The sequence below is a fragment of the Canis lupus genome, chromosome 34 (assembly GCF_011100685.1).
Source record: "Canis lupus familiaris isolate Mischka breed German Shepherd chromosome 34, alternate assembly UU_Cfam_GSD_1.0, whole genome shotgun sequence".
Taxonomy (NCBI): Eukaryota; Metazoa; Chordata; class Mammalia; order Carnivora; family Canidae; genus Canis; species Canis lupus.
The window spans coordinates 1,575,969-1,597,888 of NC_049255.1; the positions used below are offsets into that span (position 1 = coordinate 1,575,969).

General features: G+C 38.0%; 1 long non-coding RNA gene across 1 annotated transcript; it reads left to right on the forward strand.

Moving 5' to 3' along the window:
- The first annotated feature begins 12,706 nt into the window (after nt 1-12,706).
- On the forward strand, nt 12,707-16,780 carry LOC119867416. The gene is made up of 3 exons (XR_005383483.1): nt 12,707-13,006; nt 13,076-13,169; nt 16,686-16,780. It is a non-coding gene; the product is annotated as an uncharacterized LOC119867416 (long non-coding RNA).
- Nucleotides 16,781-21,920: the final 5,140 nt, after the last annotated feature.

Consider the following 21,920-nt stretch of genomic DNA (forward strand, 5'->3'; position numbering starts at 1 on the left):
TCTCAGTCCCACAAGAATGACACAGAAGCAGCCTTCAATAAGATGGAGGGAAAACTGGCCATGGGTTGGTGTCCCTTAAACCAAGTCAAAACTGTCTGGAGGGGTTGTGTCAAATGCTGCAATCAAGAGGATCTTAAAGTTGCTCTCAGCTTGGCTGAAGTTCAGACAGGCTTTTTCCTGACTCCCAAACTTAAAGCATTTATTTTAGAAAACTTGCAATTGTAAATTCTTTTCTGTCTCTTTGAGATGTGTATCTTTTGAAAAATCATCACAACCCAGGAATGTCTTCCTCAAGGACCTGGGAGCCATCCCTTTGAAGTGTCATTATTAAAGAAGATGGTGCTTCTGTCTCCCAGTTGCTTTGGGAGGATAGGAGCATGACTTCCATTAGGACACTTCCAATTAGCAAGTATGGATGGTCTACTCACAGAGAGAAAATATCTGTGAACTCAGGAATAACTCAGCATGCTCAGCACATCCCATTGATCAACCTCAAGGCTAACTTCCTCCACTATTTTTCCACTAGCTCACCTCAGTGATTAAAATTTTCCCCACCTTTTGTCTCAATAGAGTTGAGAATTTAGTTTTCACCTTTTTCTTCTATTGCAATATTCTATTTTTCTGTTTTTTTCTTTCAATATTCTTGAATAAAGTCTTCCTTGCTTGTTCAAATTTTCCTAGTACACTTTTTGCTTAGGACCAAGAAGTTGAAGATTGAGATCTGATCACTTCACTCTCAATGTGGATGTCATTGGCAGTCTATAGCTTCAGGTTTAGAAATTTAATGAATAAAGTGTTTCCAGAATACCAGTAGATGATTGATATGAAGAAATTAGTTCACTGGTTTCAATGACAATATCTCTTTAGTTTGTGATTAATGATTTGTGCTGCAAATATTCACTTCTTTTTGATACTCATAGATTTTAACTCTTTGGAAATACTAACAAATAACATAAGCTATTTAAATATTTAAGTATACAGTTAGTTATTCAAACACAAATGGCTATATTTTATTTTTTAAAGTTAAAGGTGGAAACCTACTTGAGGTGAAATGAATGTTATAGACTATGAAATCTGTCCCATGGAGGGAGTTGTCTTTATGACATTTGATTAGCATCCTCTGAAGTATTTTTTTTTTTTTTGACTCTGAGGAAAATTCCTATTCTTTTTCTTGTTAATGCTTTTTTCATCATATGGTTCTTTTATGCACAAATGCCTGGTTTTGGTTTTGGTGAACAATTTAGGTCAGACCAACACGTTAGTGTCAGAGGTGGAGGTTTTTAAAACTCAATGCTCAGCTTTTGGATTTGCAAACAATTCATCAAGTAGTATCTACAATTACTTTTGCTATTTGGAAAATGACTGTTAACTTGTATTGTACTCAGAAGTGATAATTGCTAATGATATGGAAATATTTTAACTTAATGAAGTAAGAAGATGTAGTTGGCTTCCATATCTTAATATCCTAATATCCCTTCCTGCTAATTTGATGTCCTAACCTACTTGACAATTTTGTCTGTTTCTAGCCTTAAATCATCCAAGGGATATTTGTTAGAAAATTTACCATATCTATATAAATTAAACATTTGCAAATTACTTTTCCTTTTCAAATCCTAAATTTTTCCTTTTTTTGTGTGTCAAAAGATGTGCACAATTATTGAAGAAAAGCCTGAAATACATAAAAGAAAAAAAAAAAAAAAAAAAGGAAAACAAGCACAATGCCCTGAGCCACAGATTAAATTATTGAATAGGTGCTACTGCATTCAAGCCAAGATAGTAATGGAATTCCATATTGTGGATCTCTTCCTGCTCCAAATGTATAATGATGGCAGAAATTTAAAAGAGAACATGCAAGAAGACATTTATATACAATTAGATCAATACAGACAACTTTGTGTAACAGAAATTAAAAAAAAATGGAGTGCCTGGGTGGCTCAGTTGGTTAAGCATCTGCCTTCAGCTCAGATTATGATCCTGGGGTCCTGGAATCAAGCCTAGCATTGGGCTCCCCACTTGACGTGGAGCCTGCTCTCTCTTCCTTGGCTGCCCCCTCTCCTTGTGTGCTCTCCCTCTCTGTCAAATAAATAAATAAAATCTTTTTAAAAATTAAATTAAATTGAAAAAGAAATAAAGAATTCTTATTTGGAATACATTGTGCTTGGCTCATGCTGTGAGGAGAGCACTGAGTTTGGCCTTCTTGGGAAAATAAGAATAAGAAGTCCATTTGATCAAGTCTCAATGCTTGGAACCACTTGCTGGAGCAGAGCTCTCCTCAGCCCTAGGGTGACATAGTTTGTGACCATAGAGTAAAAGGAAGTAACACAATAGCATATGTTTAAGTAAAGGTGCTCTCTGACTTATAGCTTGATGCCTATCTCCTCAATAACACCAGGGTACAAGAGGCCTCAGCTATCCAAAATAGATTTCGTTCTGAACAGGGGCCCTGGGGAATAGAGAGAAAAAGAGAGGAAGAGAGAGGGATTGGAGAGAGAAAGAGAGATCTTTTGTCACCCAACATGAATCTTATGTTCATAAAAATTATCAGTAATATATAAGGCATAATAAAGCAGAGACATACAAGATCCTAGGTGAATACAAAAATGACCAACAAGAAATATTAGAATGGCAAATCTATTCATTTAAGTCACATTTAATCGATTGATAAACTTCAAGCTGGATAAAACCAATGATAGAATAGATGAATGAAATCATATTTAAGAATTAAATAAGAATAAAAATATTTAGTAAAAGAAAAAAATCACACACACAAGTGCAGACACATTTAGAAAGCTAATATAAGGCAGCAGAAAAAACAGAAATTGAAAAGTTTCAATATGTATATAATTGGAATTCCTAAAAAGAGAAGAAATGACAGTCAGTATTCATTCAAACTGCAGAATTGTTTAAAATTAAAAAAGAAATAAACAATCAGCTAAGAAGTGCATTTCAAATTTCATGTAGTTAAAAAAAATTCTCCACCTAGATAAATTGAATTAAAACTTCAAACAGCCAAAAAAAAAAAAAAAATCCCAACAAAATGCTTCAAACATCCAGATTAAGTCCTACTATGCTAAAAAAAAAAAAAATACAGATATTCCCTAATTATCCTGACAAAACTTTCACCACCACAAAAAAAAAAAAAAAAAAAACAAAAAAAAAAAACAAGATTGTAGAAGACAGTAACATAATGTCTCCAAAGTACTCAAAGGATATTAGACATTTACAAAGGTAAGTAGCATTCAATGGAAGGGCACACCAGAGGCATTGCAGAAGCTAGAAGATGAAGACAGTTTGTCATTCACAAACTCTTAGATTTATTGCTCTTTCTAAAACAGAATCATTGCCCATTTATCACTATATTAGAATATGTTTATCATACTACCATACCATAGTACACCATGCTATTTTTTTCACCTGCTTTTCCCACTAGAATACAAGACCTGCAAATACAGAGACTTTACATATTTAATTTGTTGCTGGATTTCTGTCCTTTGACAGTTAGGCACTCAAAAATATTTGAATTGTTGGGATGCCTGGGTAGCTCAGCAGTCTCTCAGCTCAGGGCATGATCCTGGGGTTGTGGGATTGAATCCCACATCCCGGCTTCCTGCATGGAGCCTGCTTGTCTCTCTGCCTATGTCTCGCCTCTCACTCTCTTTCTATGTCTCTCATGAATAAATAAATACAATCTTTTTTTAAAAAGAAAATATTTGAATTGTTAAAATGGAACTACTTTATGAGATAGCTCTGTTTAGATCAATTCTGAGAAAAAAAAATGAGATTTCAACTGCCTAAATCCTTCATTACTTGTATTTCTGTAATTTTATTTTAATTTATTATCTTCTGCTTGCTTAATTAATACAATAAGATTTTATATCTCTTTCTATTGCCAATGCCTTACAATGCTACTCTATTATTGACTTTGCATTGGGTTACATGGTAATCTAGACTTAACAACTCATGTGATTGTTAAATTTCTGCATGATAAAGTTTTTAAACTACAGTTTATTATAATCAGTGGAATTTATGTCCAGATAAGTATAATTTATATTCTAGGAGTGGCTATCACTTGGAACACATTAATTTGAAATCTTCATCTCGGGAAATAGCATTAGGGGTTGAATATTCAGAGTTATCCATGAACTCTAAAAAGATGAGGATTAAAAATACTTTCTAACTAGAGAATTGACTGCTGTTGTGGCAAGTGATGAAAATGGCTAGAGAGATGCTGTGGGCACCTCTGCCCTTTTATGAGCAAATGGAGAGTATCTACAAGGACAAGTCAGTATACTTTAGGTCTAAATAGTTTCTAGTTTCCTAAAGACACTGTCACCTGGCTCCATTAGAAACCTAAATGATTCCACATGAAAATATTGTTTCATCCATCTTAGAATGAATCTTTTAATCCTGGGAATTGTTGGAGTGTCTGAGATAAAAAATAGTCTTTGGTGATTAAAAAAAATAGTTTGTAATATTGCTGTTGTGTCTTCTTGCTAAATCAAAATAGTTTATTTTGTCTAAAATACATTTTCACTATAGCAAATCACCTAGTAACCTGATAACCAGGTCGTAGAAGATGAGGCTTAAAGCCTTCATTTAACTTTAATTGCTGAAAGCAGTTGGTATTTATCAAAAAAATCTGACCTTGCCTGACAGTTAATCCACAGTCAGATGCAAAAGTTGTAGAATAGCAGGCTATATCAGTATTTTCCAGAAATACAAAACCAGTAAGATTCTCTACAAATTTAAAATAAAGTCATTATGGAAGTCCTTATTCTGTCTGCTAAATTATTCCTATTCGCCTCCCCAGGTAACATGCTATGAGTGAACTTTATGTCTTCGTATGGTTTGTGCCATGTAAGTAGCTCTGACCAATGATGTGTCCTTCCAGGACATGTATTTCGTTGCAAACACATGATCATTCAGGGAAAAAAGTGATCTTTTTTATGTAGCGGTGAATTATTTGGTGAAAATGTTGCCTGAATAAACTTGGAATGTATATAATGTACCTAATGAACAGGAAGCATTAGTGGCAGAGTCTGGAGAGCAGATTGTTATTAGATAAGTTTGTCATTCCATTTGAAAAGGCACTAAAAGAAAGGGAATGTAATTGGTTGGTTTGCCATCAGAAATAAAGAAAATAAAGAGTATAGATATCCAGCCACTTGTAGATTTGGAACAAGTAACTGCTTCTTAACCCCAAACAATAAAAGACAGATAAAAAAATTCTTTGAGCAACAAAATCAGATGAAACCACTGTCTAAATGCAAGAATCAAATTAAGGATGCAGCTTTCAAATCCATTGTTTGACCTTTGAATGGCTTAGGTGCACCTCATTAAGCCTTTTCCTTGGACAAAATGACTTAGAAAAAGAGAACAGAGTGTGCCTCTCTCCTGGAAACCTATTAGGCCCCAGATAGCAGCGATTCTACCCAGAAAGAGGGGGAGTAAAAAAGTCTTGGAAAGAAACTATGGGTGTGGCTATAGGAACACATTGCTAGCTAGAATAAAATAGGTAAGAGCGGCAAAGAAAAGACCTGGCTTACATTTTACTGTTTCAGACATTGAACAATCTTGAACTCTCACATTTATATGAGAGGAAAACAATCTGAGAGGGTGTTCAATCCCAAAAGAGAGTGAGGTGGCCATGAGGATGTGCTACTCAGATCACCAGCTGCAGGAAGCATGATGAACACTGGCTCCAGGGGGGCCCCTCCCAAACCACCACCATGTGTATGCTGAGGCTACACCACCCATGGATTCCTCCCTTCTAATAACTGAACATAGGCAGGCTCATTCCTGGGAGATGTGGGACCCCTCTGATGGGCAACTTTGGCTCAAGGACTCACTGATGGCCTTGTCAAAAGTTCCTTGGATTGCCCTGCATTTTAAGATACATCAGCTCTCCTTCCTTCCATCTCTCCTCATTTCCTGCTCTTTTTCCCTTTCCTTGGGGTCAGACCTGCATCTGATGTGAAGCTTCCCAAGCCTCCCCTAGCACCTTCTCCATTTTCTCCTACAGGCATTTCCCCAAATAAAGTTTTGCATGTTTAAACTCTTGGCATCTGCTTATCATAGGACTCAGGTGGTCACAAAGGGAATGTTTTCCCACACCCTATTCAGAGTGGCCTAAGAGGATAACAAAGGACCTTCCAGAGGTTGGAAGTAAAGGAACAAATAAGGGACTGGAGAGATCCTCCCAGGGAGCAAAACCAGGGCATAATCATGAATATTTTCCTTCCCTTAGAAATTTTTACCCAGCTCCAAGAACTGGACTGCTTAGTATCTCATGTTCTTTCTGCTTTCTAAATAAGAGACTTTATTGCAGATGCCTTATTCCTAAACCACAATTGTTTATAGGGTGGGTTGTTGACAAATGGCTTATCTTTTGCGTACATAATACCCTGGGTCAAGAGGAGCCAAATCCAACCTGTAATATACACTGTATTAGTCAGGAATCCAGTCAGGAGGCAAAAAACACACCAGCTTTTTAACAGATAATTAAATAAGAAACACTGTAGATGAAAAGGCAGAAGGGAGCACTAAAGGTATCACAAAGAAAGTATCAAATGGAAGCAGCTACCACTTCCAGGGGTTGGAAACTGAAGGGAAAAGTTAGGATTATTACAGAGCTGGATTCTGAGCTAAGATTCAGCCCTCTGACTGGTACATTTGGAGGAAGTGCTCTCTGTGCAAACCTCAGTGGTATGGCACTCAACTGTTCACTGGTTCTGTTGCCCTCAGGGGACAAAGTGAGTGCTTTCTTTAGAGAGTTTTGAAAAATTGCAAACCATTATTGGCTACTGTTACTGGAATATCTACCACTGATGTACTGTAGTACTATTACTGGAGTGATTTCACAGCATCAAAATGCAAGTATCATGTATATTTTTCTTCTTCTAGTCTCCAGTCTTCTTAAGAACCCCCAATTGCAAAGCCGAACTGGGAGTCAGCTGGTATAAGAGAAAGGATGGTTGTAGAATCTCAGTGTCATGAAATGGAGTTCAGAAAGTTAGAATTCAAGCTGGATGATAGTAGCTTAATGATCAGCATACCTCCTGATATAAATATTACTCAGATATCTCAACATCTAAGCCTTTACACTTCGTGGCATGACTGGATTAACATCTTTTAAATTTTCTCATTCAGAGAAGTTATATGTGCTTTTTGATTGTAAAATGAATGGTGAAGCAAATAGTTGTTGATTAGAAGGGTAGACCGTGCTGGTCTTTAAGATTTTTTCCATTGCATGTCTTTTTCTGCCCTAGTTTTGGGGCCTAAGGTTGATTCATTCTCTGACTTTTGGTGATAGAGCCACAAATCCATTTCTGACCAAATAAGTGGTCATTGGGAATGCTGTGTATTATTTCTGGGGTCTGCATTTAAACTTTCATCCAAAGCTCTTGAGAGCACCTTCTTTCCCTCTGCACTCAGAATGATCCCCAGAGTTCAAGATAGTGGCTGCCTCATTAGCCTAGATCCAGAGGGACTAAGACGAGCAAAGTCTCTAGTTAATTACAACAGTGAAACATGAGGAAGAAAAGAACCATGTTTGTGCTTAAGCCACTGAAGTCTGGGGGCTATTTATTACTGCAGGATACCTAGCCCATTCCAACTGACATTATCTATGTTTGTCACAAAACAACTTCTTATTGATGTACTCTTTCTCTGGTGATATCGCAGATGAACTAAATCTTCTAAAGTTTATTTTGAAAATTGTTTATTTCTATGCCATTTCTTTTTCAAAGAGGATTTGGGATAGCTTATGGGGATACTAAATACTAAATGATGGAGAAGGTCATTGAGAGGATGTGACCATAGTTTGACCAGCGAGCTGGGTCATGGCAATCAGAGGCTCCTCACCCTCTCCCTGTTCTTGGAATGTACATTCTGCCCATGGCTCCTCCAGTGGGAGTTGTTTTCAAGGACATGGCCTTGAGAGATTAATGTGTCATTAAGACCATCTGGACCATGTACATGACTGAACCCCATTAAGGCCTCTGTATAAACTCAAGATTCTTCACCAGTGAATGTGGAGATCTACTCATCTTGCAGCCAGTAAGACAAGCCTCATAAGTAAGTTCCCTTGCTTGTTAAACCTCCCACCTACCCACCCTTCTGAAGTGATCTGCCCCTTTCTACATCTTTCCCTGTCTTCCATGTATGGGGGGTCAGTTTCAGATTTTACTTGGGAAATTCCCAAGGTTTCAAACCATCAGTGATGCTTTTTACATGGACAAAATTAATTTGAATAGCAGAGCACTATGAATATCAGGGGCTTTCCTCCAGTTTGAATTTTAAGGAAATTAAAATATTTTTTATTTGGCCCAAAAGATACATTTTAAATAAAAACTTCAAGAAATAGGAAGGTATTTAGTATTTATAGTCAGAGTTCAAACACAATGTAACTGTTAGTGGTTGATTGTTAATATGGTTGACAAGCAAAACCTTGTCAAAATATGAAAGATTTAGTGGTGCTAAGCATAAATAACTGAATAATTCATCATTGAAAATAAAATGAATTTCTCTTTAAAAATTTAAAGTTCATGCATTTGAAACATAACGATGGCTATAATTTCAAAAATGTATTTGTAAAACAGTGGAGAAAGTAGAATAAAAACTTTATTGTAAGTGATCCTATAAACTATCAAATGAGTGGTCTGAGACAATATTTTTACATGTTATACTGGGCATTTTTTAGAGTAAATATCATTGTGGGGCACCTGGTGGCTCAGTCGGTTAAGCATCTGTTTGGCTCAGGTCATGATCAGAGGGTTCCTGGAAAAAGCCAAGAGTTGGGCACCCTGATCAGTGGGGAGTCTGCTTCTCCCATTTCCGCTTGTGTTCTCTGTCTCTCAAATAAAAAATAAAATAAAAAAACTTAAAAAATAAATACTGTAACCTCTAAAAAGCAAGATTTTTAATTACTGGGAAAAATTTTATTTTATTTTATAGATTTATTTATTTATTCATGAGAGACACACAGAGAGGCAGAGACAGAGGCAGAGGGAGAAGGAGGCTCCTTGCAGAGAGCCCGATGTGGGACTTGATCCCGGATCCTGGGGTCAGGCCCTGAGCCAAAGGCAGATGCTCAACAGCAGAGCCACCCAGGTGTCCCTAGGATAAATTTTAGACATTATTTCTTTATATTGCTTTATATTTCCTAAGTCTCATAATCCATTTGAATTGATGTAGAGGTCAGTTAACAAAGAAAATCCTTTTGTTATTTATTTATTTATTTATTTATTTATTTATTTATTTATTTATTTATTTTCTCTCCCCCACTTTATTGAAATATAATTGACATATAACATTGTATATACTTAAGGTTCACTGTCTGTTGATGATACTCGTGTGTACTGTAAAATGATTAACACTATAGTGTAAGCTAGTACCTCCATCCTGCCAAGTAATTACCAGTTTTTTCTTCATGTTTTAATCACTGTCTCTACTTACCTAGACTCCATATAGCCCCAAAGTAAATAATTGTAAATGCCTGGTTTTGCCCTGAAGTTCACCCTGATGGCATGCCCCAGGTGTGAAGTTTCAAATGTGATTCTATTGAAATGTCAAGGTTTCCAGAACAAACCTGGCATGCCAGCCATACTGCCTTTACCAGACCCAAGTTCTCTCCAGTGGAACTTGGATTCCATCTAGCAAAGCCGGGCAGCAAACCTCCATCAGCTAGAAGTAGGGATCTGAGTCAATCTCTTTCTGCTTTTCCAAAGAATATGTAGCAAGTGATTATTTTGCCTAAGTCTATCCCTCAGGGGATGTCCTAGAGAATTAAGTGACAGAGCCCTTCTCAGTCTTGCTTTGTTGAGGTCTGAAATAGGGGAACTATTCCCAGGGAGCAGCCCCCTCAGCAAAGTGCTTAGCCTCCACAAGCTTGAGTGTCTGATTTAAGGTTTCACGATTTCCAGGTGCAGAAACACTGAGGTAGATCAATTTAAGATAAAGTATTGATGACAATTAGATATAGAGCAATTTGTGGCAAGAGTCAGTCTTTTGAAGACAAGGATTCAGTTGCTAATGATGTAATTTTACCTTTGTAAAGGTCTGTTAGATTTTCAGACATTTTGAGGAGATTATAATTTTGTTTTCTTTTCCAGAACACAGGAAAGAGTTTACTAATTACCATTTCACAAGATTTGTAAGTAGAAAGCAAGGGGAAAAAAGAATGAAAACACCTTGGTCTTCTAACCTAGAGGCCGGTGTCTGTCCCACTACACTATGCTCATTAGCTTCTAAATGTTGCCTCTGTTAGGTACATAGGTGGCATCTTGTGGGCATGTGGATACAATCCATTATAATGAAATGATGTATAATTTTTAGCTAATCTTGTAAATATCCATAATTCAGACCAAGGTACAAAATATTTCTGTACTTGATTTGATCAGAGTCAATCCTTTTTAAAATTAAAGTAGGCTCCATGCCCAGCGAGGAGCCCAATGTGGGGCTTGAACTCACAATCCTGAGATCAAGACCTAAGCTGAGATCAAGAGTTGGATGCTTAATGGACTGAGCCACCCAGGCGCCCTGTCATTTTCTAACCTTGTATCCATTTTTTAGTGAATATTTTATCTCCTCATATTGGATTTACTAGAAACTTTTCTTTCTCTTTGCCTTACCCTCCCTTGATGGCTTAGGTTTCCTCCCAGTGAGAAAACAGGGTACCTGTGGTCTCCTCCATTCTTTTGGGAAGATAGGGACAAGGGGTGTTTTTGTCTCCTCAAAGCTTTCAGTCACTCATATTTTTTTCACCCTGGTGGGACACGGGTAGTGACTGTGATGTCCACTCAGATAGCATAAAGTTGATGTGCTAAGACATTGTCTTTTTTAAAGTCCCTTCCCTCTATGGAATGGAAGAAAAAGAAAATCCTGCTTTGCTATAACCACCTTCCAACCACCTGTCTTACATCCTATTCCTATGCCAACCCCATCCCCACTCTGAAAAAAAAAAAAAAAAAGATATTTGCAAGTGGTTAGTGATGAAATTTTGGAATATAGGTGAGGTCTGGAGCCGATTACCAAGAAAGAATTCTTGAGACATCTTTGGTGCAAAATGGTGGTTTTATTAAAGCCCGGGGACAGGATCCATGGGCAGGAAGAGCTCCTGCCCTGGGCCTGTGAGGGGTGGCTGTTTATATACCTGGGAGTTAGGAGGGGTCTGGGGATAGCGTACTCTCTAAGGAATTTTGGAAGCAAGGTTTCCAGGACCTTGAGGTGGCTGGCTGTTATTGGGAAAAAGTCACTTATTACCATCTAATAAAACCTGAGTCATGAGACCCTTCACATGTGTATTGGTGGACCATGTGCTTGGGGGATGATTGCCAACATGTATCATGGGGTTTAGAGATAAAAGGAAATTTCTAAAGGAATTTTCATATGTTAAAGTAGACTTACAGGATCCTGGGGGCCGGGCTAAGATTGCCTTCTGCCCTTAGCGAAGTAGGAACATTTATGCAGTTGAGTCTCTAGAGGAATGTTACTCTCCCTGCTTCAAGGATTTGTCAATGTGCTGGCCCAAGCTAGTGCCTTGTCCTCAGCTAGCCCTGTGTCCCCCCATCAGTTAGGACTTGATGTGGTTTGGAGTGGTGTTGAAGTATGAAGCTCAAGGCCAAGAAAGAATCCTTGAGACTTCCTTGGCGCAAAATGGTGATTTTATTAAAACAAGAGGACGGGACCCTGTGGGCAGGAAGAGTTGCTGTGGGGATGTGAGGAGCAACTGATTATATACTTTGGGGTTGGGGCAAGTCAAGACAAAGAAGTTCCAAAAGGATTTTCACATGCTAAAGAAGACTCACAGGATACTGGAGGTCTGGCTATTGTCAAGCTAAGATTGTTTTGCCTTCTAGGAAAGCATTAAGCTTAAAACAGTTGGGAATATCCTGGAGGAACATTATACTCTGCCTGCCTCAAGCATTTGTCAGTGGTCTGCAGGTTATAAGGACCTTTAATTTTATCTACATTTTCTTTTGCCTTTGTTGCCCACATCAGGACTTAACAGCAACAAGGCTCATAAAAGTAGCATTGAATGCTATGGCTTCATAGTCAGCTGTGTGTCCAACAGCAAGGAGAAAATAGAGAGGTGATTTGATCAGATTCTATCAAATTTGAAAATCAGAATAATCAAAACTCTCCTATATATCTAAAAGCCACAGAGGTTGTGAGTTTACTAACAAGTAGTCTCATCTCCACACAGAATGTAGAACATATTATCCAATCATACAGCCAATGTGTTTAACATTAACATATTAGGTATTTTGGGTTAAAAGTCATTATGAGTAATCCCCTTCTGGCTGCATATCATACATCAGTCAGAAAAACAGCCCTAGAGTAGATTGAGTGGCTATAAAACCAGAATAAATAAAGGCCCTGTACTTTGTCCAACAGTCTGAAAATCAGGTCTATGAACAGCGTGATGACAGCATACATAAGCCTCCAGAGAATAGGAATACAATTTGAGCAACTACCAGTATTAGCATTTTAGTGACAAATGATATGCAGAGCAGGCTGGTTTCAAAAGATATGCTTAGGGCTTCAGAGGACTCTTACTGTGAGCGCCATTGGGATGATCTTCCTTTCAAATGCCACCCTAGCCTTTGATTGCCAACTTGGCTTTGACTGGAGCAGTATCAGTCTATAAAAGCGCAAAGGTTAGCTTTCCATTGGAGGAGTGTGTAAAGGAAGTGCAAGAGGGAAGCTGAAATCATAAAAGAGAAGCATTCCAATATGTCACGGGATTGCTGAAACTCGATGGCACAGAATTCATCAGAGCTCTGTCCCCTTCCTCCATGAAGGTTGCAACAAATGGAGACAAAGGAGGGCCGTTCACTTTCCCTATCGCTGGCCCTTTACTAGTGCGGGGTCAGAGTTCTCCAAATGCTGTGTGGAAGGTTTGGAGGCCTCTAATTAAAATGCAAAATAGCTCTCACCTGGGACTTATCTTGTGGTGAGAAACCAGGCTGTGAAGAAGTTAATCTTAAAAATCTTTCAACAGAAGGTAAGCCTCTCTGTATCAGGGAATAACATAATTTAATTATAGAATTCTAAAAGTGTCATTTGTTTTCAGGATTTATGGCTTGATCTTTGAGGAGTCCATGCCATGAGGCGGGATCTGGCGAGGGCAGCTCTATCGTAGTATCGCATTTTCCACTCAGCCAAGGGTAAAGTATAATGACATAATAATAAAACTTTATTTTTAAATATAGCCTTAAACCAATTTAGCACATGTTAGTATTTTCTGTCATCCTTAATTACACCAAATAATAAGTCAATTTAATTTTAACTAACATTAAGAGAGCTCTTTAAGAATGGAGCTTGCAATTATAAAAGAATAATAATAGCTTATATTTACTTTGCTTTGACTCACTTCCTACGTGTGAACTCCATGAGTTTTGCTCATCTGAATTCCCTTCAGCCACATTAAGTGCCCTTTGAGCTTGGTCCTATTATTAAATGCCTCCTTCATAGATAACAAGATTGAAGCAGAAAATTAAGTAACTTGCCTAGGGACACAGGTCTAAGCTGGTAGAGGTGATGTGAAGCCAGGCAGGTGACTACAGAGTTCAACCCCCTGCCCACTCCATTCCGGTAGCATTTTGTACCATGAGATGGTGTTTGTCAAAGTAGCTCCCATGGACTAGATGCCCAGGGGATGTTCAGTTTCTTCTTCTGAAGAACTTTGTGAGAGAAGCATTCCCACTAAATCTGATGGTTTGTAGATTTCATCCTTAAATAGAAATAATAAGCTAAGAAGTCAATTCAAATTTGTAGTTGAGTGCAGATATAATGAAGTATATTGTCCAAGATTCTCTTTTAAATAAAACAAAATTTCGTGTGCTTTGAAACACAGGGGGACGGAAGTCAATTTTCATCTCAGATGTTTTGATGTACTTACTAAGGGCCTAGATAAGTAGTGACTATCCTTTGTGGCTAGTTACACCATTAAGTATGTAGTGGCCTGGAAAAAACTTCACCTTCACCCAGTTTACACAAATAGTGTTGAGTCATCTAGGATAGGAAGTGTTGTCGGAATCACCAGGGAAAAGCGCCTGGCTGGTTTGGAGCATGCGTTTCTTGGTCTTGGGGTCATGAGTTGGAGTCCCATGTGTGGTATAGAGATTACTTAAAAAGAAATTCTTAAAAAAAAAAATAATAATCACCAGGGAAACTCACTAGATTTCAGACTTCCTGGCCTACATTCTTAGACTCTTGGGCAGAGGTGAGCTGACAAGTTAATCTTTAACAAATATCCTACTCACATTAACAAATAATGTTTGTGATTCATAATAAATGCAAGCACGAAAGTCTCTGCCTCAGCCTCAAACCTCCCTAAATCCACCCCAGAACTTTCCCACTTTGGGATGGCCAACATGGGGCTGACTTTCTTCAGGGTTCTTCAGTCTACGGAGGTTTGACTGAGATGTCATACTGGAAACTGTGGGCAAAGAGATGCCAAAAAGCGCATGGACAGGCAACAGAAGAATTGCAGCTAGAAAAAGTAATGAAATATAAAACAAACATGTGGCAGTATTAAGAAAATTGTAAATCACCGAGAAAATGTAAACATTATCATTATGGCTGCTATTGTTGTAGTAAGTACAATTTAGTAGAGAAAGAACATTTTCTCATCATGTATAGATGCAACAGGAATTTATATTTCCTCTTTGTATGGCTCATTTCACACAGCAGTTTTTGAGTCATAAAAAGGAGAAAGCAATCTTCATGATGAAAATTTTAATAATGGGGAAAGCATGTGCATTATAACTGGAGATACTTTCAGGACTCCTGCCACACCTGACTGCTGTCTCACAATGTGTCCTCTTACCACCCTGCTCAGGACAACTCCTCCAAGTTCTTCTCTGCTCCATCAAGGCTACTGAGTAGCAGAGGGGCACGTGGGATCGAGGGGAAGGGAAGTACATTTTATTGATGAAGAGAGGGTAGTCATGATCTTAGCAGGAAGGCAAGATTTGGAGAGTTGATCAAGCCTTTGGCTACCTGAGAACAAAGCCCACGGTCCAGTATCTGGCATACAGACCCTGACCTTCCTGAGGCCAGTGGCTCACTTCTTCCCAGGCTCCCACTAATGTAAACTCCTATATCTTGATGTTCTGGTCATGATCTCTGTTCCTTGCAATCAGAAGGACCTACGGTTTCAACCACCTATAATGGAAATGATTATCTTGAAGGCATGAGTTGTGGACAGTGAAAAGACATGCACAGCGTCCTTTTATGGTGACTTGGGTGTGGAAAAGGCACACAGGGCAGACTGAATGAACTAAGGGCTTCTGCCCACTTTTCCTTCTCTGACATCTCAAGTTGCTTCTCATCTCACTAAAGAAATGGAGACCAGTTTCCCACCTCTTATATCTGGGCTGGCCTCGTACATTGTTTGGCTAAGTAGCGGATGATTGAAGGGATCAAAGCTCCAAATCAAGGCTCCAAGAACGCTCTTGCACTTCTCTTGCCATGAGAAGTTGCCGTGGTTATCCTGCTGGAGGGTGATGTAGCACTTGGGGCAGACTGAGTCACCTAGGAGCCAGCCAACTGTCAGTGAGTAAACCCAGCCAAGATGAGTGGAACTACTTGACCTTGCAGCTGACACTATACCCATTAGTAATGAACCACCATTGTGTAAGCCAGTGATGTTTTGTATTGTTGGTTCTCTACCATTATTGTGACAATAAATAACTGACACAGCATAAGATGGATGTGGATTAAATGAAGACAGGAGTGAAAGTATTTGTCTGGCATGAGGCAGAGGATGGTATAGATTTATACTTGAAAATTAATTGAGTCATTGTTCTGGTATGAATATACACAATTAGTTTAACAATATCAGTTAAAGTAGATTATATCTAACTTTAATTTAGTGTTCTTGGAGCTTCAAATCTTAAAGTCTTTTTAAGAAGAGATTACATATTATCTGTTAATTGCATCTGTTGGGATTTATCACTTGCTTAGGTTCTTGCTTCAGTATCAACAAAACATTTTTACTGGGAACTTTTTATTCATTTTCTTGGTCACTTGAAAAGAACCCCTTGATGTCCATTTTTTTCACTTTCATTAAAATCCACCACCCCTATTTTTCCCATATGTATGTCACCTAGAAGTCCTGCAGAAAAAAAGATGGCACACACAAATTAGGATATTTTGAAGACAGTTTAATAAATGCACCATCGACATAGATTTGAGTGAGCTAACCCACAAGATCATGAACCCAACAAAGTACTAGGAATACAGGGGCTGTTGCTACTCAAGGCAGAAAGAGTGAGATGATTGGTTTCTATGACCTGAAAGGAGAGAGTTCTTTATGGAACCTACATGTGGGGAGCTGGGAGGATAAAAATTCCAAGCTTATTCTCCTTCTCTGATTTTGTCTTGGGATCCCTTTTAGCCAAAGCCAATTTCAGGGCAAAGGAATGCATTGAGACAGTTGATGTAGGGAGGCTTCAGAAACCAAGAATGCCAAATGTGAGCATGATAGTACATATGCCTCTCAAATTTTACCCACAAATCCCCTTTCTAAATAGCAAAGCAGGACTTCTGGAAGCCCTGGATACTAGATTTACTGGGTTTTGAATGACCAAAATGATCATTTGAATGATCACTGCCCAGATTATTTCAGTTTATTAACATTATGCCTTCTATTGTCAAAACACTTTTATCTCTCAAAGAATCTCAGGCACAACTACTGCTCCCTGACCTATGTAACCTGCCAACAACAGAGACCAAGGCTGAAACCCTGCCATCATACTACCAGCCACTGGAGATAAATTGATTACACTGTGTTGTTATGCTTCTTCTATCCTGGAAGCAGCAGCCTTTAATCTTTACTAGAATCAACACGTTTCCAGCTATCAGCTTGCCTTTTCTGTCCATGCCACTGTACAAGGGCTTATAAAGGGTGATCCATTGGCACAGGATAGTGGGTAATATTGCCTTAAACCAAGAGGTGCACTAAACTTCACAGAGGATGGGCAATGGACACAGGGCCATAGAATCCACTGGTTATACTATACCATCCAAAAACTGCTAGAAATACAGTACGTTTTTGAAGGCATTGTTGAGGTAAAAAGTTGGAAGGAGATAACCTTACATGGCAGGTTGCCATCTTCCAAGATGCAGTACAAGTCCTATATCAAAAACTATTATATCAAGCTGGGTCCATTAAAGATAGAATATGTGGGTCTGAACACCTAGGTATAGAATTAGGAGTGGCATAATTTCCCATCACTCTCAGCGATCCACTTAGGAAATTTCAACCTCCTATCTTCAAAATTGAGTTACCTGCTAGGTGGCTGTGAAGTGAGGGGAGGAATATACTCCCCCAATTTTTGAGGTACTTAAAATTGACTTTATATTGGTTCTGTTCCTAAAGTGTCCACAGTGGTCAGCCAGTTGGGCTAGAGGTATAGAGGGCCAAGTATATAATAGACTGTTTTTTGAGATTCACCTTACGGTGGGCAAATTTGATCCCTGAACACCTCCAATGGTTATTTTTCTAGTTCCTTAGTGCATAGTTTAGTATGAACACACCCAGCAAAAAGCAGAAGTCTCATGTTGGTTCTCTGACAAGTAGAGTCAGAACTATTATAGTGGAACCAGTTTAATGAAAACTGGTAGATCGGTCTCTACCTAGAAAACTAGTTAACCAAGAGCAATACTGCATTCCTAGAGGGTCTGCAGAGATTAGTGTCACTTTCAAGGACCTGAAGGATGCAGGGAGAGTGATTTGTGACACATTATTATTCTAATAACCCATCTGGTCTGTGCAAAAAAGATATGGACCTTAGAGTGACAGTAGGTTATCACCAACTTTATCATTCAGGGAATTCAATCGCAAATGCTGTAGATGTGTTTTCTCTACTAGAGCAAGTCAACAAAAAGTAACTAGTTCTTGTTACCTAGGATGCAATTATTGATCTGGAGAACTCATTTTTTTTTTTCCTTTATACCTTTTAGTAAAGCCCACCAACAAGAGCGGGCTTTCAATTTTCTGGCCATTTACTTTTCTACCTTGTAGCTATTCCAACTTCTAGCCTTCTGTCATTAGCTAGTCTGCAAGGACCCCTATTGTCTCATAAAATATTGTGCTAATCCACTATGTTGATTATATCATGCAATTGCACCTGCTGGTCAGGAAAAAGTTATTTTAACTGCTTTTATATGACATTTGTTCCAGAGGATAGGAAACACATCCCTTGAAAATTCAGAGTCCTGTTCCTTAATTAAATTTTGAAAGTTCCAGTGGTTCAAGTATGTTGACCAAATCATTGTATCGGATTCAGAGGCAAGATGAAAGATAAGTCATTGTATCTTGTCTGTCCTAAAAGCAGGAAAGATGTACATTACATAAATAGGGCTCTAGAAGTTATAGGCAGTATATTCCTCATGTGGTATGCTGCTTTGATCTGTTTGCTAAACAATGTAAAAAGCTGACAATTTTTGTGAGTTCCAGTGCAAGAGAAGGATCTGCAGTTGTCCTAACCTGTCATGCAAGTTGCTCTGCCACTTTGACCACAGGACCCAGATTAAATGGAGTTTGAAATATATGTGCCAGGTAGGGATGTTCTATGGAGATTTGGGGACATTCAGGATTTTACAGTAAAGTTATACTATTCTTTTGCAAATAATATTCTCCTTTTGAGGAAGAGCTTCTCGGTTGCTTTGTGCTGTGTTTTGCAAACAGAGGATAGTTCTCTGATGCAGGAGGCCTGGTCTTGACCCAGAGCTAGAAGCATCTGTGCTGCATCTCTACTGTCCCGGGCTTTCCGGAGGTTATATAAAGCTGCTTTATCCTTGACTGATGCATCTAGCAACATCAGATCCATGCAGTCTTATAGAATAGGTTGCCAGGCAGCTTGTACTTCAGCCTGTTCCTATTGCAAAGCCCTTTCTTTCTCTCTCTCTCTTGCTCTTTTTTTTTCTTTTTAAAGAGTTTATCTATATTAGAGAGAGAGAGAGAGAGAGAGAGAGAGAGAGCATGAGCTGGGGGAGGGACAGAGGCAGAGGGAGAAGCAGGTGCTGTGCTGAGCAGGGAGCAATGCGGGGCTCCATCCCAGGACCCTGGGACCATGACCAGAGCCAAAGGTAGATGCTTAACTGGCTGAGCCACCCAGGTGCTCCCAAAAGCCCTTTCTTGATCTCTTTTTTGAAAGTCTATCCTTCTGTGTCTTTTGGTAAAAGGGTTGGAGCAGTATTCCTAAATTCTTTCAATTCTTAGGGATTTGGGCGTGTGGTCCTTAAAGGACCATGACATTCCATTTCAGTGAATGATATCAGCCGAATGCTTCTTAGCTTTTGATTATTTTTTTTTTTTAATTATAAAGTCAAGAAACATCATGTTTTGCTGTTATGCTCCTAGAATAATCATGATATATATTCCAACAACAGAAGTTGTATGCTATGATTATATTTACTTTCTTGTTCAATATTTTCATTTTTTGACAAAATTTCTTTTTAATTTTTTTTAGTTTTCTATGTATCTATTTTTATTTATTTCATATAAAATTTGTCATAGGCCTATTTATGTATTTATGTTTTTTTTCACACATATATTCAAACATAGCAGATTTTCCCTCTGGAGACCTTCTTCTGGGAACTCTCTGCCCTCCTATTTACATCTAGACTGGGTTCTTTTTAGGAATGCTCTAAAGTTGTTGTCCTGAATGTCTTCTATGCCACTTTGCTTTGTTAGATCTCTTGTTTGCTAGATTATCAATATTTAATTTTCTTGATTTGCCTCTCTTCAACTGATGTGTACCATGACATGCATGGAATGTAAGTATTTTGCATTTTTTATTTATTTAATCTTTATTAGTTTTCTCAATTTTTCAAACAGAAATTTCTAGATAAGGACTGGTAAGTCTAATTTCTCTGTTAGAAAATTTTCTATCAGTTCTCCTGTCTTCAGACTCATAGCATCTATACTTTGCTTGGAACTGAAAGCTTTCAAAAGGCAAATTAGCTTACCTCACTTCAGTTCTGGCCTCTGAATGTACTTTAGAATTCTTATCTCTGAAAAATTTACCATTTTATCAGTAAATTTCAAATATTTGCTGAAATCTTTTGTCCACTGGTATTTTTGCTGCCATTCTTTCTATTTTTGAGGATATACGTACTGTAACTTCTTGACTATCATTTTAGAAAAGTTTTGAGAGTAAGAATATAAATATCTATGGCATATCTGCTGTGTGTAACTAGAATTTTTAATTTTTATAGATTTTCTTCTAAACTTAATACATTTATCGAAATATGCATTTTCCCATCTCTAAAGCGGTATGCTTCACACAGAATTGTAATCATGAATAATGGTTATAAGCTCATGGAATGTTCTTGGTAAAAGAGATCTTACAGATTTCTGGTGCAATCCACTCAGTTTTTAAAGGGCAAACAGGCCAGTTTCATGTAAGTAATTAGTCACAAAGCTGGAAGGAAAACACATCTTCTGGCCTGTTCTTTCTAGTCTTTATTTTTATTTTTAAAGATTTTATTTATTTATTCATGGGGGACACAGGGAGATAGAGAGGCAGAGACACAGGCAGAGGGAGAAGCAGGCTCCATGCAGGGAGCCTGATGTGGGACTCGATCCCAGGTCTCCATGATCACACCCTGAGCTGAAGGCAGATGCTTAACTGCTGAGCCACCCAGGTGTTCCCATAATCTTATTTACTTACTTGGATCAAACATTTTTGAGGACCAGGTATTACACTATGTGCTGAAGGTAAGAGTTTGGATAGGAAATTATATGTCTAGAGAGCTCAATGTTTATTGGGCAGTAGGTCAGTGGTGAAGAAGGACATTTTAAATTTCTGAAAGCATGTTAAATATAACTTTGTATTTGGAAAACCTAGAAGTAATAATTTTAATAGTATAAACAATGGAAAATAAGGCTCTACAGAAATTCTTGTCTGACTGGAAGACACAAAGTAGTAAGTTGTAACTGCAGTCTTCATTAGAGTTATCAGAATATCCAGGCATTGCTGGAGGAGGGCTGAGATGTCTAATTTATCACAAAGAAGGCAAATAAAAGTTCTGAGAAACAATGCTATGTATAATGTTCAGCTTTTAAAAAAATGTCTCCCCTGTTTGTCTCCTTAAATAGCTTGTGCTGACAATCATTTTGGCTAGGTAAAGAGATCTTGGTCTGAAATAAAGTTGGCTTTCCAGTGCCGAATATACTCGTGGGTGTGCTACATTGTTCTGTCTCAGATTTCTATAATATGATGCCAGGTTCTAGCCCCAGGATTCTCATTACTAATCACAGACTCTTAATTTCTGGTTAACTCCAGAACAACTTCCAGACATAGTCACCTTGTGTTTCAATAAATTGGTGAGTTTTATTCTCATTCTGTTTGGGAACTGTGTTCCTTCCACTGAATTAGTGTTCTCTATAGGCTGTAGAAATGAAATGAACCTTTTAAAATGTCTTCATAAGTAAAGCCTCTTTATGCTGGAATACACACTTTTTGAACCCTCAGTATAAAGGACCATACTTCTTTCTCTTCAACATCATTGTATATTCCCCAGAGAAAAGTATCCTAGGCTACTGTGATCTAGTATATATAGGTATGTACTCATGCCCAATGTCAGGTAAGGTACTTTGGGAACTTTTTAATAAATTTAGCATCCAGAATATGATCTTTGCTTAAGAGTGAGCAAAGAAGCTGATATAGATAGAAGTGTTTTTATTATGATTGGACAGAGATTCATGTTTACTTGTCATTTATTGTTTGTATTGGAAAATAAAAAGAAATGATAAGCAATTCATCAGTTATTAAAGTGATTTGTGCTTTTATTTGCGACTTCTGTGGGTAGGCTTAAACAATTCAGATTGTCTTAGGTCTCAGTAAATCAAATTATATCTATCTACATCTATATATAATTTGCTTAATATATAATTTGCTTTG